Here is a 13,235-nt window from a genome sequence, read left to right as displayed (position 1 = left end):
TAAGAATAACAAGGGAAAATTACCTAAAACAAATATAGCCCAGGCTTGGAATTGCCTAATCAAGGGGCTGGATTCCAATCCTTTCAGTTGTGACTCTGCGACACAGCTCTCCACTTGGCATCCTAGCAGAATTGACGACCTTCACTGCTCTGGGTAGTGATTTTCATAGTACTTTGCAGACAGTCAAATCCCTCTTTCAAAAGCCAGCAAGAAGGCTTTTTGAACAAGTTTTGAACAAGTTTCCCTTTACCTCCCAGTCTCTAAGATAGAAGCCCTGATTACCAGTTACCCCTCCTCCACTCTTCCTAGCTTGGCAAATGACCAAATAAAATAAAAATGTTTATTTTTACTTGCTCATTCTACGTCAACAAATCTGGTCAGCCATTAGCTTCAAATCTATCCAGAACCCACTATTTCTCCTCACTCTCACCACTTTCCCCTTGGTCCAAGCCACCACTGGCTCTGCATAGTGTTGCAATTGTATTTTTAAATGATCTGTCTGCTTCTTCCCCTGAAGACTAGACTGAGTTCCCACCCTCCAACAGCAGCTCATGTGAGTGGTCCTTTTCAAACACAGATAAGATCATGTGACCCTGTCATCAGCGTTTCCTTGTGACTTCCTTTCTCATCAGAGGCGAGACTCGAACTTACTGTATTACCTTCCAAGGAATAAATGGCTGGTCCCTGCATACTTCTTGATGTCACTGTCCACCAAAGTGGGTCTCCACCAGCTTTCCTGACTACAAAGTCTTCTTAACTCACTCTCGAGTACTCCAGCCAAATTAGGGTCAGGGCTTTTCCTCCTCCCAGGATAAGCTTCCCTTCAATGTTCACCTGCCTTCCTCCCTTACTTCCTTTTGTTCTCTGCCCAAATTTTCTTCTCTGAAAGTGACACCCACATTCTCTTTCTTATCTGGCATTTTCTGTCTCTGTTTCCTGTGCCATTTTTCTTCACAATGCCTGTCAATCTTATAATCACATTTCCAATTTAGTTACATGAGAGCAGGTGTAGTACCTGCTCATACCTTGGATCCAGAATCTAAATTCTGGCACCTGGTAGCCCTCAATAAATATTTGTTGGATGGCTAGGCAGATAGAGGGATGTCTACCTCTTTAAGTATTTTATATATTTCTGTTAGGTTTTTAAGTTTATTATTACCCTGTTTCCCTGAAAATAAGACAGTGTCTTAGATTAAGGTGTGCTCCCAAAGATGCGCTAGGTCTTATTTTCAGGGGATGTCTGATCTTTCCTGTGAGTAGGTCTTATTTTCGGAGGATGTCTTATTTTCGGGGAAACAGGGTATCATTACTTTGAAAATAGTACTACTATGTGCTGGATTCTATGTTATATTTTGTTGAAAGTGAGTCTCAGGGGCTTAAACCCACAAACATTTATTTCTAGCTGTCAAGTGTGTGGGTTGGCAAAGAACAATAACAGCCAAGGTGGGCTTTTTTTATTCACAGCTCTGTATAATTCTAGTAGCTTCAATCTATGAATCTGTTTCATGTGTCCTGTCCCTTTGTAGGACCACGGCTGAAGGACCAAGTCCCTATTTAAAACAATCTATTCTCAAGTCCTCGAATAGGAAAAGCAAAGCACACTTAAAATTTGGCCTGGGGAGCGTGGCACACATCACGCCGGCTCATGTCCATTGTCAGAGGAAGTCACGTGGGGAAGCCTGATGATGGAGCAGGGCCTTCTCCACTTACAGGGAGCTTGGCAAGGTTAAGGGACATAGAAGATCCTTAGGAGAGAGTGAGCTGATACATGGTCACTATAACCTAATGGACCACTCTTCTGTATCATCTCACATAATCCTACAACATTTTTTTTTTTTTTAAAGAGCTAAGACTCAAAATGTTGCTTAGACTGTAAGAACAATTTGTTGAAGGTCTAATATGTAAAATCAGTTTCAATGTTCAAATAAATAGATCTTTTAGGAAATGAAAAATGCAAACAAAAAATGGCACTGGGGAAAGGGCTGACTCACACTGCCAGAACCGTGAAGACCTTACTTAGTACTAGGGGAATGAACGCAGCTTGAAAACCAAGAATTGGAGATGGTATTTCTCACCCAAGGGTACAGGGAATGGAATCATGAAATCTCTAAGTATGATGCCATGTCAGTAAAGGAGGGACTGAAACGTGGGCAAACTAAGTCATTGAGAGGTTGGTACGGGGGAGGCAGCCAAATAAAAACTAACTGCACTAAAGAAGATGGAGACCTTACATCTTTTGTATTAACCTGGATGGAGGTGGAACACATTCTTCTCAGTAAAACATCACAAGAATAGAGAAGCAAGATTCCAGTGTATTCAATTCTAATATGAAGGCAGTAGATGAGCTAATACAAGGGAGGAGTAGAGGAATGAGAAAGTGGGGAGAGGGGGGGAGGGAGAGAGGGATGGGGGCCAGGGTGTATGGTCTAATCCTACAAACTTTTAAGAGCCTAGAACAAAGCTTGGTCCATCATAGGTGAATAGGTGTTGAAGGTTGGGTACCACTGATGCCTTTGTTATTCCAGTTCTGTGGAGGAAACTGAGAGGGAGATAAGTGGCCCAAAGGTGCCTTTCTGTTAAAAAGTGACAGAACACAGGAGATACTCCTTGGGATTATCACGTTAGCTGCTAGTACTAGACTGCTCATCAAATACACTAACTTTGCAAGGAAAAGGCTACAATTTCCATTTTACACATGTGAAAAATTACAATTAAAGCACCTAAGTGACCTACATGAGAAAGCCAAGTGAAGGGTAAGAACGCAGTGTTACCCAAGCTTGTCTGATGTCAAGGGCATCAACCCAAGGGCTGGGTTTTCCCACATGGGTTCCCAGGCTGAGCTTAGAGAGACACATGGTGGCCTCAGAGGCACAGGAGAACATAAAAAACACAGAAAGGGAACACAAGTCCCCACTGAAGCTGTTGCTCCTTATTTATTCTGCTAATTCCATTCTGTGGCCAATGGTTTGGAGGAGGCAAGAGAAGAGCTTCAGAGACGTGGAGTTATCAGTTATACGGCATTAGTCCCAATTTCCTGATTCAAGTTTTGGAAGATAAAGATGAAGCTTTAAAACTTGCTGAAGTATATGTGTGCCTGGTTGTTTTTGTTTGTTTTTGACATTGACTTCATAACTGGAGAATATTTGGATCAAAACCGCAAAATCAGTTGAAGCCATAGATCTCATAAAGGGATTTGATGTAATCTTGCCATAAGCTGAAACTTAAAAATAAAAATTAGTTTCCCATTGAAAATGTTCCTCTTGATGCTTACGAGGCATATTTTTTTGTTGTTGATTTATTTTTTTCTACCTCATGTTAGCTGAAGTAGGAATAGCACTTGCAAGTTCACTCACAGACCTTAAGTTCCTTTCAATGTTCATGGACGATTTGTCTCGCTCCTATTTCTTTCTTGGCCAATAAAACAAAAACAAACAAAACTAGCGTTCGTATGCGTGCAGACACAAAATAGTGACCTAATTCTCTAAGATGCTTTTTTTATACATATATTTTTAAAGTTTCAGATTTCAGCAGGCATATTAGAATTACACATTTATTCATTATGCTATTAGTATGAATATATATGAATATTGGTATTTAGGGGTTTTATTTTTCCCAGAAAAAAATTGTAACCATTTATAGGATGCTTAAACTCATTTTTAAGTCTTTCCTTACCCTTTATACACTGGATGGGCTGTTCTGTTGTTGTCGATCTCTGTTGATTATATTTCCAGCCTCCGTGTCTCACAGGTTTATTTATAAGTGTTATCAAATCTCCTTTTTCTTTCCTGTAAAGATTAATGTTTGAAATGTGATTCAAAAGGCAAGGGGAAGAGAATAAGTACTATTGTCTTCACCTTTAAAATGTCACCTGCAGCATTTCGTCTTCCAATAATCAGCTGTTTGGCATATCCATTACGTTTCCTTCAGAATAATGAATTATGTGAGAGCACTGGGTTTTAAAATTCACCTTTCTTTTGTATTTTTTTTTTTTTTTTGTAGAGACAGAGTCTCACTTTATTGCCCTCGGTAGAGTGCCATGGCATCACACAGCTCACAGCAACCTCCAACTCCTGGGCTTAAGCGATTCTCTTGCCTCAGCCTCCCGAGTAGCTGGGACTACAGGCACCCGCCACAACGCCCGGCTATTTTTTGGTTGCAGTTCAGCCGGGGCCGGGTTTGAACCTGCCACCCTCGGTATATGGGGCCGGCGCCTTACCGACTGAGCCACAGGTGCCGCCCTCTTTTGTATTTTTTAAAAGAATGTATAGACTCAGAAGAAAAGGCCTTATTGGAGAGATTTGCGATTAATATTGCAAAGCAAAAATCAAGAAATTTGAGACTTGGTAATTGTAATCTTAAATGATCTGGGTTTAGCCACTTCGGGGTAGTCCTGTAAAATGATTCAGCATAGACACAGGAAAGACAAAAATTGCCCCAAACTGGTAGAATATTTAGTTCAGCAAATTTATTATCTTCCTAGAAAATAAAAATAAACAAATAACTTCACCTATCTTAAAGTTAAAGCTGGTAAATTCTTTTTTTTTTTTTTCTTGTGGATGACACTTTTTTTTTTTATTAAATCATAACTGTATACAATGATATGATTATGGGGCATCATACACTCACTTCATAAACCATATGACACATTTTTATCACAGTGGTTAACATAGCCTTTCCGGCGTTATCTCAGTTACTGTGCCAAAACATTTACATTCTACATTTACCAAGTTTCGCAAATACCCCTGTAATATGTACCACAGGTGTGATCCCACCGATTCCCCTCCCTCAACCCACCCCCCCCTTTCCCACTTCCCCCTATTGTTAAGTTGTAGCTGGGTTATAGCTTTCATGTGAGAGTCCCAAATTAGTTTCATAGTAGGGCTGTGTACATTGGGTATTTTTTCTTCCATTCTTGGGATACTTTACTAAGAAGAATATGTTCCAGCTCCATCCATGTAAACATGAAAGAGGTAAAGTCTCCATCTTTCTTTAAGGCTGCATAGTATTCCATGGTATACATATACCACAATTTATTAATCCATTCGTGGATCGATGGGCACTTCGGCTTTTTCCATGACTTAGCAATTATGAATTGGGCTGCAATAAACATTCTGGTACAAATATCTTTGTTATGTTGTGATTTTTGGTCTTCTGGGTATATGCCCAGCAGAGGAATTACAGGATTGAATGGCAGATCTATTTTTAGATCTCTGAGTGTTCTCCATATATCTTTCCAAAAGGAATGTATTAATTTGCATTCCCACCAGCAGTGCAGAAGTGTTCCCTTTTCTCCGCATCCACGCCAACATCTCTGGTCTAGAGATTTTGTGATATAGGCTAGTCTCATTGGAGTTAGATGATATCTCAAAGTAGTTTTGATTTGCATTTCTCTGATGATTAAAGATGATGAGCATTTTTTCATATGTCTGAAGGCCGTGCGCCTGTCTTCTTCAGAGAAGTTTCTCTTCAAATCCCTTGCCCAGCCTGCGATGGGATCCCTTGTTTTTTTCTTGCTGATGCGTTTGAGTTCTCTGTGGATTCTGGTTATTAAACCTTTGTCAGAGTTATACCCTGCAAATATCTTCTCCCATTCTGAGGGCTGTCTGCTTGCTCTGCTTACTGTGTTCTTAGCTGTGCAGAAGCTTTTTAGTTTGATCAAGTCCCAGTAGTGTATTTTTGAAGCTGCTTCAATTGCCCGGGGGGTTCTCCTCATGAAATACTCACCCAGACCAATTTCTTCAAGGGTTTTCCCTGCATTCTCCTCTAGTATTTTTATAGTTTCATGTTTTAAGTTTAAATCTTTAATCCAATGAGAGTCTATCTTAGTTAATGGTGAAAGGTGTGGGTCCAATTTCAGTCTTCTGCAGGTTGCCAGCCAGTTCACCCAGCACCATTTGTTAAATAGGGAATCTTTTCCCCACTGAATGTTTTTAATTGGCTTGTCAAAAATCAAATAGCGGTAAGTAGCTGGATTCATCTCTTGGTTCTCTATTCTGTTCCAGATATCTACTTCTCTGTTTTTGTGCCAATACCATGCTGTTTTGATCACTATCGATATGTAGTAAAGTCTGAGGTCTGGTAGTGTGATTCCTCCTGTTTTGTTTTTATTTCTGAGTAATGTCTTGGCTATTCGAGGTTTTTTCTGATTCCATATAAAACGAAGTAATGTTTTTTCAAGATCTTTAAAATATGACAGTGGAGCTTTAATAGGGAGTGCGTTGAAATTATATATTGCTTTGGGTAGTATGGACATTTTGATAATGTTGATTCTTCCTAGCCATGAGCATGGTATGTTTTTCCATTTGTTAACATTTTCAGCTATTTCTTTTCTTAGAGTTTCATAGTTCTCTTTATAGAGATCTTTCACGTCTTTTGTTAGGTAAATTCCCAAATATTTCATCTTCTTTGGCACTACTGTGAATGGGATAGAGTCCTTAACTGCTTTTTCAATTTGACTGTTGTTGGTGTATATAAAGGCTACCGATTTATGAATGTTGATTTTGTAACCTGAGACGCTGCTGTATTCCTTGATCACTTCTAGGAGTTTTGTAGTAGAGTCCCTAGTGTTTTCCAGATACACAATCATATCATCTGCGAAGAGCAAGAGTTTGATCTCTTCTGACCCTATATGGATACCCTTGATCGCCTTTTCTTCCCTAATTGCGGTGGCTAAAACTTCCATTACAATGTTGAAAAGTAATGGAGACAATTGGCAGCCTTGTCTGGTTCCTGATCTGAGTGGAAATGATTCCAATTTAACTCCATTCAATATGATATTGGCTGTGGGTTTGCTGTAGATAGCCTCTATCAGTTTAAGAAAAGTCCCTTCTAGACCAATTTTCTTGAGTGTTCTGATCATGAAGGGATGCTGGATATTATCAAAAGCTTTTTCTGCATCAATTGAGAGAATCATATGGTCTTTGTTTTTTAATTTGTTTATGTGCTGAATTACATTTATAGATTTACGTATATTGAACCAGCCTTGAGACCCTGGGATAAAACCAACTTGGTCATGATGTATAATTTGTTTGATGTGTTGCTGGATTCTGTTTGTTATCTTGTTGAATATTTTTGCATCTATATTCATTAGTGATATTGGTCTATAATTTTCTTTTCTTGTTGGGTCTTTTCCTGGTTTGGGGATCAGGGTGATGTTTGCTTCATAGAACGTGTTGGGTAGTCTTCCTTCTTTTTCTACATTTTGGAACAGGTTGAGTAATATAGGTACTAATTCCTCTTTAAAGGTTTGGTAGAATTCTGATGTGAAACCATCTGGTCCCGGGCTTTTCTTTTTAGGGAGGTTTTGTATAGTTGATGCTATTTCTGAACTTGATATGGGTCTGTTCAACATTTCCACTTGATTCTGGTTAAGTCTTGGAAGGTGGCGTGCTTCCAAGTATTGGTCTATTTCCTTCAGATTTTCATATTTCTGAGAATAAAGTTTCTTGTAATATTCATTAAGGATTTTTTGGATTTCTGATGAGTCTGTGGTTATTTCGTCTTTGTTTTTCTGATTGATGATATTAGAGATTTTACTCTTTTTTTCCTGATTAGGTTGGCCAGAGGTTTATCTATTTTATTGACCTTTTCAAAAAACCAGCTTTTTGATTTATTGATCTGTTGTATTATTCTTTTGTTTTCAATTTCATTTAATTCTGCTCTAATTTTGGTTATTTCTTTTCTTCTACTGGGTTTGGGGTTGGAATGTTCTTCCTTTTCCAGTTGCGTGAGATGTCCCATTAAGTTGTTAACTTCCTCTCTTTCCGTTCTCTTGAGGAAGGCTTGCAGTGCTATAAATTTCCCTCTTAGAACTGCCTTTGCAGTGTCCCAGAGGTTCTGATAGTTTGTGTCTTCATTGTCGTTTTGTTCCAAAAAATTGGTGATTTCTTTCTTAATCTCATCTCTGACCCAGCTATCATTCAGCATAAGGTTATTTAACTTCCATGTTTTTGTATGGGTATGCAGATTCCTGTTGTTACTCAATTCAAGTTTTATTCCATGATGGTCCGAGAAGATGCATGGAATGATTTCTATTCCTTTAAATTTACTGAGGTTAGACTTGTGACCTAAAATGTGGTCAATTTTGGAGTAAGTTCCGTGGGCTGATGAGAAGTATGTGTATTGAGTTTTGTTGGGATGAAATGTTCTGTAGATGTCTGCTAAATCTAAATATTGGATGGTTAGGTTTAAATCTAAGATTTCTTTGCTCAGCTTCTTTCTGGAGGATCGATCCAACACTGCCAAGGGAGTGTTGAAATCTCCAACGATTATGGAGCTGGAGGAAATCAAGTTACTCATGTCTGTTAGAGTTTCTCTTATAAATTGAGGTGCATTCTGGTTGGGTGCATAGATATTAATAATTGAGATCTCGTCATATTGAGTATTACCCTTAACAAATATGAAGTGACCATTCTTGTCCTTCCTTACTTTTGATGGTTTAAAGCCTACTGTATCTGCAAATAAAATTGCAACACCTGCTTTTTTCTGATTACCATTTGCCTGAAATATGGATGACCATCCTTTCACCCTGAGTCTGTATTTGTCTTTTAAGTTGAGATGTGACTCTTGTATGCAACAAATATCTGGCTTGAGTTTTTGTATCCAGTCAGCTAACCTATGCCTCTTTAGAGGACAGTTTAAGCCATTCACATTGATGGAGAGTATTGATAAGTCTGGTGGAATTTTGGGTATCGAGTTTTTCAAAGGTCCAGTGGACATTTTTAATCCTTTCGCCAGTGTGGAAGTTGGAGTTTGATCCGAAGTTTCTGAGTGAGTTTACTTTTGTGGTATAGGATTGGGTTGGTCATTGTGGAGGATAGGTCTGAGAACATCCTGAAGAGCTGGTTTACTTATGGCAAATTTTTTCAACATATGAATGTCATTGAAGTATTTAATTTCTCCATCATAGATGAAACTCAGTTTAGCTGGATACAAGATCCTGGGTTGAAAGTTTTTTTGCTTTAGGAGATTAAAAGTTGATGACCAGCCTCTTCTTGCTTGAAAAGTTTCAGCAGAGAGATCTGCAGTTATTCTAATATTCTTACCTTTGTACGTTATAGTTTTCTTTCGCCGGGCTGCTTTGAGAATCTTCTCTTTCATGTTAACTTTAGTGAAGCTAATTATGATATGTCTGGGAGATGGCTTATTGGGGTTGAATCGTGCTGGGGTTCTGAAGCTGTCTGCTATCTGAATTTCAGATTCTCTAGGCATGTCTGGAAAATTTTCTTTCATAATTTCATGTAGAAGGGCCTCTGTGCCCTTGGCAGCCACTTCATCGTTCTCCGAAATTCCTATAACCCTTATGTTGTTTTTTTTCGAATTATCTGAGAGTTCTCTAAGTGAGTGATCCGTTTTTGCTCTCCATTTCTCTTCCTCTTTGAGAGATTGGGAGCGTTCGAAGACTTTATCTTCAATGTCAGAAATCCTTTCTTCTGCTTGCTCCATTCTGTTACTGAGGGATTCTACTGTATTTTTCATATCTTTGAGGGCTGTAAGTTCTTGTTTCAGTGTGTCTAAGTCTTTGGTGGTTTTGTCTTTAAATTCGTTAAATTCTTGAGACAATTTTTGAATTTCTCCTCGAATTCCTGATTCCATTTTATTAATCTTGTCTGCAAACCAAATTCTGAATTCGACTTCTGACATCTCAGCCAGTTGTTTATGAATGGGATCTTCAATCACATCTGCCGTATCTTTTCTTGGGGGGGTTGATCTATTCTGGTTATTCATGTTACCAGAGTTTTTCCGCTGATTCCGCCCCATGGTTTACTCCCTTTGGTTTTTCCCCTGGGGTTTTATCGAGGGCCCGTACAGTGTTGTGGCCTGAGAAACTGGGGCCCTGTCTGGTGTGGTGGAGCAAAGTGGTTCTGTCTTGTTTTCAGCTGGTTTCTGTTCGATCCTATTGCAACTTCTACTCTGGCTTGAAGTCTCAGCTGTGTGGAAAAATCAGCAATTAAGTCACCCCGCCTGCCCACCTCTGGCCCCAGTTGGAAAAGGAGAATCAAACCTTCCTACAATCGCACACCCAGGGCACCGCCTGAAAAGTCCTCAGTCTATTAGCCCAGTTCAAAAGGTCCGAATCAACTGTCTCAATCGGCACTTGTATCGGGTGGAAGGGTTCAAGAGGTCTCTGGGAACTGGATCACAGGGGCCTGGTGACTCCTCTGACACAGCTCACCCCAGTGCAGCGTGGAGTCAGGAGGAGCCACCCAGCAAACAGAGCAGTCTGGGAAGGTTGACGTCTCCTTCCCCACTTTGCCCCTCCGTCGGACCCAGTCACTGGTATCTCTGCAGATGGCTAACCCAGTTGCCTGCAGTGAACAGACACTCCAGGGGTTTGCACCTGCCTGAATCGCAAGGAAGTCTGCCAGGCCCCCGCAGACTGCCGCTATCTAGCAGGAGGAGATGGGGCCTGACATCTTTGAGTGTTTGATGCAGGTGATGGGAAGGAGGTGTTCACTCAGGCTTAGCCCCGTCCCTGATGGATGCTGCTAACAGAACAGAACAGAACAGACAACTTTGTGAGGTTCTGTCTCTGTTCCTGTTGTCGCCTACAGAAGACGGGCTGTTTTGAGTTCAAACGTCTTTGCTGTTGGAGAATTGCGTCTGAACACCTCTCTGGGTCGGCCCCGCCCTGGAAGCTTCCCGGGTTTGTGAGCCGTGTCACCGGTGGCCTCCTCTGGTTGACCAGGGAGACAGGGGGTGTGGCCTCAGAATATCCAGAAGTGAGCGTTCTGCCGTTAAAGAAAAAACGGCTGTTGATCTACCTCCAGGGAACTGCTGTTCTGGTGTGGGCACTCAGGCGACCCTTTTCTCCTCTGTCCCGCGCCCCAGAGTCAGCACTGAGCGGCCGCAGTTTGTGCTGGGTCCACACCCCTTAAGAGATCCCCCAAGAATCAGCACTCTTGGGGGATGGGCCCCCAGACCCCAATTGGGAGTGGGGGGGGGAAGCTAGAGTTTCATTCAGTTTTACGCAATACTACGGTCCGGGGAGGGCTCCTGCACTGCACCGCAGGGAAGTGCCGCCAAGGCTTGATTTCCCCTCAGCAGAGTGCCCTCTCCTCGCTCACGTGTCCCAGACTCAGCGCTGACCTGACGCAGCTCAGGCACTGTGCACTCCCCTCGAGAAATCACCCAAGGAGCCGAACTCCTGGGGGATAGGCCCTCAGACCCCGAGTGAGAGTAGGGGTTCTCAGCTCTCAGCGGGGAGGCCAGAGTCTGATTCAGTCTTGGGCCCCGTATGCCCGGGGAGGGCTCCTGCACTGCACCGCAGGGAAGTGCCGCGAGGCGTGACTCCCCCTCAGCCCTGTGCCCTCTCCTCACTCGGCGCGCCTCAGAGTCAATGCTGACCAGTCGCAACTCGGGGACTGTCCACTCCCCTTGAGAAATCACCCAAGGATCCGAAGTCCTGGGGGACAGGCCTCCAGACCTCAGTGGGCGGGAGGGGAGCGCCGGGGATTCAGGGTTGCCGGCAAAGGATTCCCAAAGTTTTATTCAGCCCTATGTCCGGCAGGAGAACGCCACGGCACCCCAGTAGGGGAGGTAGGTCCAGTTTTTAGAAGGTCTCTCCCGTGGAGTGTAGTGGGAGGGCCTTTAATTTCTGCGTGCTTGTTCAATTGTGGGGCTCTAGAGCCGGTCTCATGGGGGAGGGGGACTCCCGTCCGCTTGGTGGTGGATTTCGTACCTTTTGTTTGCGTCCTTGTGATCACAACTTGCCTCTCTCTTGGTGAGGCTCAAGTCCACCAGGATACTTACTAAATTCCTGTCCCTTAACTCTCCTTCTGGACGGGAGCCTTTGTTGAAAGCTGGCTTCAGTCCGCCATCTTGTCTCCCCTCGATCTAAAGCTGGTAAATTCTGTCGTCACTTAGTTGAAGGAAATGTTCAGTACTAAAAACAGACGTGACTGTTAAAATGCTGAGACGTAAGCTTGAAAATTATTCAGCTGCTGTGTCTGTAGTAACTCTCAACTATAGTAGAATGTCTACAAAGATGGAAAATGTCGTTGAATCCATGGTATAAAGCAAAAACTATTTTTAAAAGATTTTCTATTGGAGAAAAAAACACAATGCATAATATGTTACAAACAGCAATATCACAGTTATTATAATCATATCCAGAGAATAGCTATGTTTTCATAAATCCTTCCCTCCTAGGAAGTAGCCCCAACACAGATGCTTCCATAAGGTCATGCAAAATGTAGCTGTTTCAGCTTGTGGATTTAACTCTAAGGTGCACTCTTGTTTTATTAAGCGTAATAGGAAAAATGTACGCTATGCCCCTAGAGCTTCAGAAATCTCAAACTTTTCAACTTTCTGAAGATTGATTATATTTAGACCTCACATACTCTTTTACACTTTTGAATTATATATCTTTCCGAACATCAACAGTCACAGGAAACACATACATTGTTACCTAGATAGATACAAAGAACAGATATGCATATTAGTCAAGTGATTCACAGTTACAATGTGTCTACAGTTGGGAATAATTTATGAGGGACAACAGATGTTAAAATATTGGTTTTATTTGCTTAATTTTCTATGTAGGAATGGTGTAAAGGAAGAAAGTCTAGTACAAAACAAGTTGGAAAATCTGTTTTATCAGAAAAAATTATATTAGCACAGCCTAAAGTTTATCATATTCATTACAATGAATTCACAGAGCAAGCAGTTCGATCACTGAGTCCATCTGGAGCCTGAGACGTTTACTGAGGAAATCTTCCAGATGACAAATGTGCAGGTGACTTGGTTTCCCTGAAGTTTAGTGACATGGAAGAATGTCAGATCAAACCAGACTAATCTGTAATTCTTAGTGGGCACAAGCCTCAGTCATTCACATTTCATCTTTGCGATGTTTATTTCATCTGCAAAGCAGTTAGTGTTTTTTGTTTAAAGAGGTTTACATCTGTCACTGCCACTGAATTTAGCCTTATTCTAAGCTATTATGGGCCAAAATAGTAACAAAGCAACAGACTGAATACTTGTATTCCCCTCAAATTCATACAGTAAAATCCTAGTCCCTGGTGTGAGGGTATTTGGAAATCAGGTCCTTGGGATATAATCAGAGTTAGATAAGGTTATAAGAGTGGTGCCCTCATGGCAGGATTAATGCCCCTTTAAAAGAGCAAGAGACAGGACATGTCGGTCTCTGCCAAGTAAAGGCCATGTGAGGATATGATCAGGAACAGGGCTCTACGGATACCCAACCTTGCAGATCTCAGCATCACAACATCCAGAAT

At 41.4% G+C, this 13,235-nt stretch overlaps 1 protein-coding gene across 1 annotated transcript in view; it reads left to right on the top strand.

Moving 5' to 3' along the window:
* The window catches only part of MALRD1 (MAM and LDL receptor class A domain containing 1), a 513,794-nt gene that overhangs the window by 141,429 nt on the left and 359,130 nt on the right, over nucleotides 1-13,235 (top strand). The window lies entirely within an intron of this gene.

Source organism: Nycticebus coucang, chromosome 20, assembly GCF_027406575.1.
Source record: "Nycticebus coucang isolate mNycCou1 chromosome 20, mNycCou1.pri, whole genome shotgun sequence".
In the NCBI taxonomy this organism is placed as follows: domain Eukaryota; kingdom Metazoa; phylum Chordata; class Mammalia; order Primates; family Lorisidae; genus Nycticebus; species Nycticebus coucang.
The sequence above is the reverse complement of the archived record's forward strand: the minus strand, read 5'-3'. Positions and strand labels throughout refer to the sequence as shown.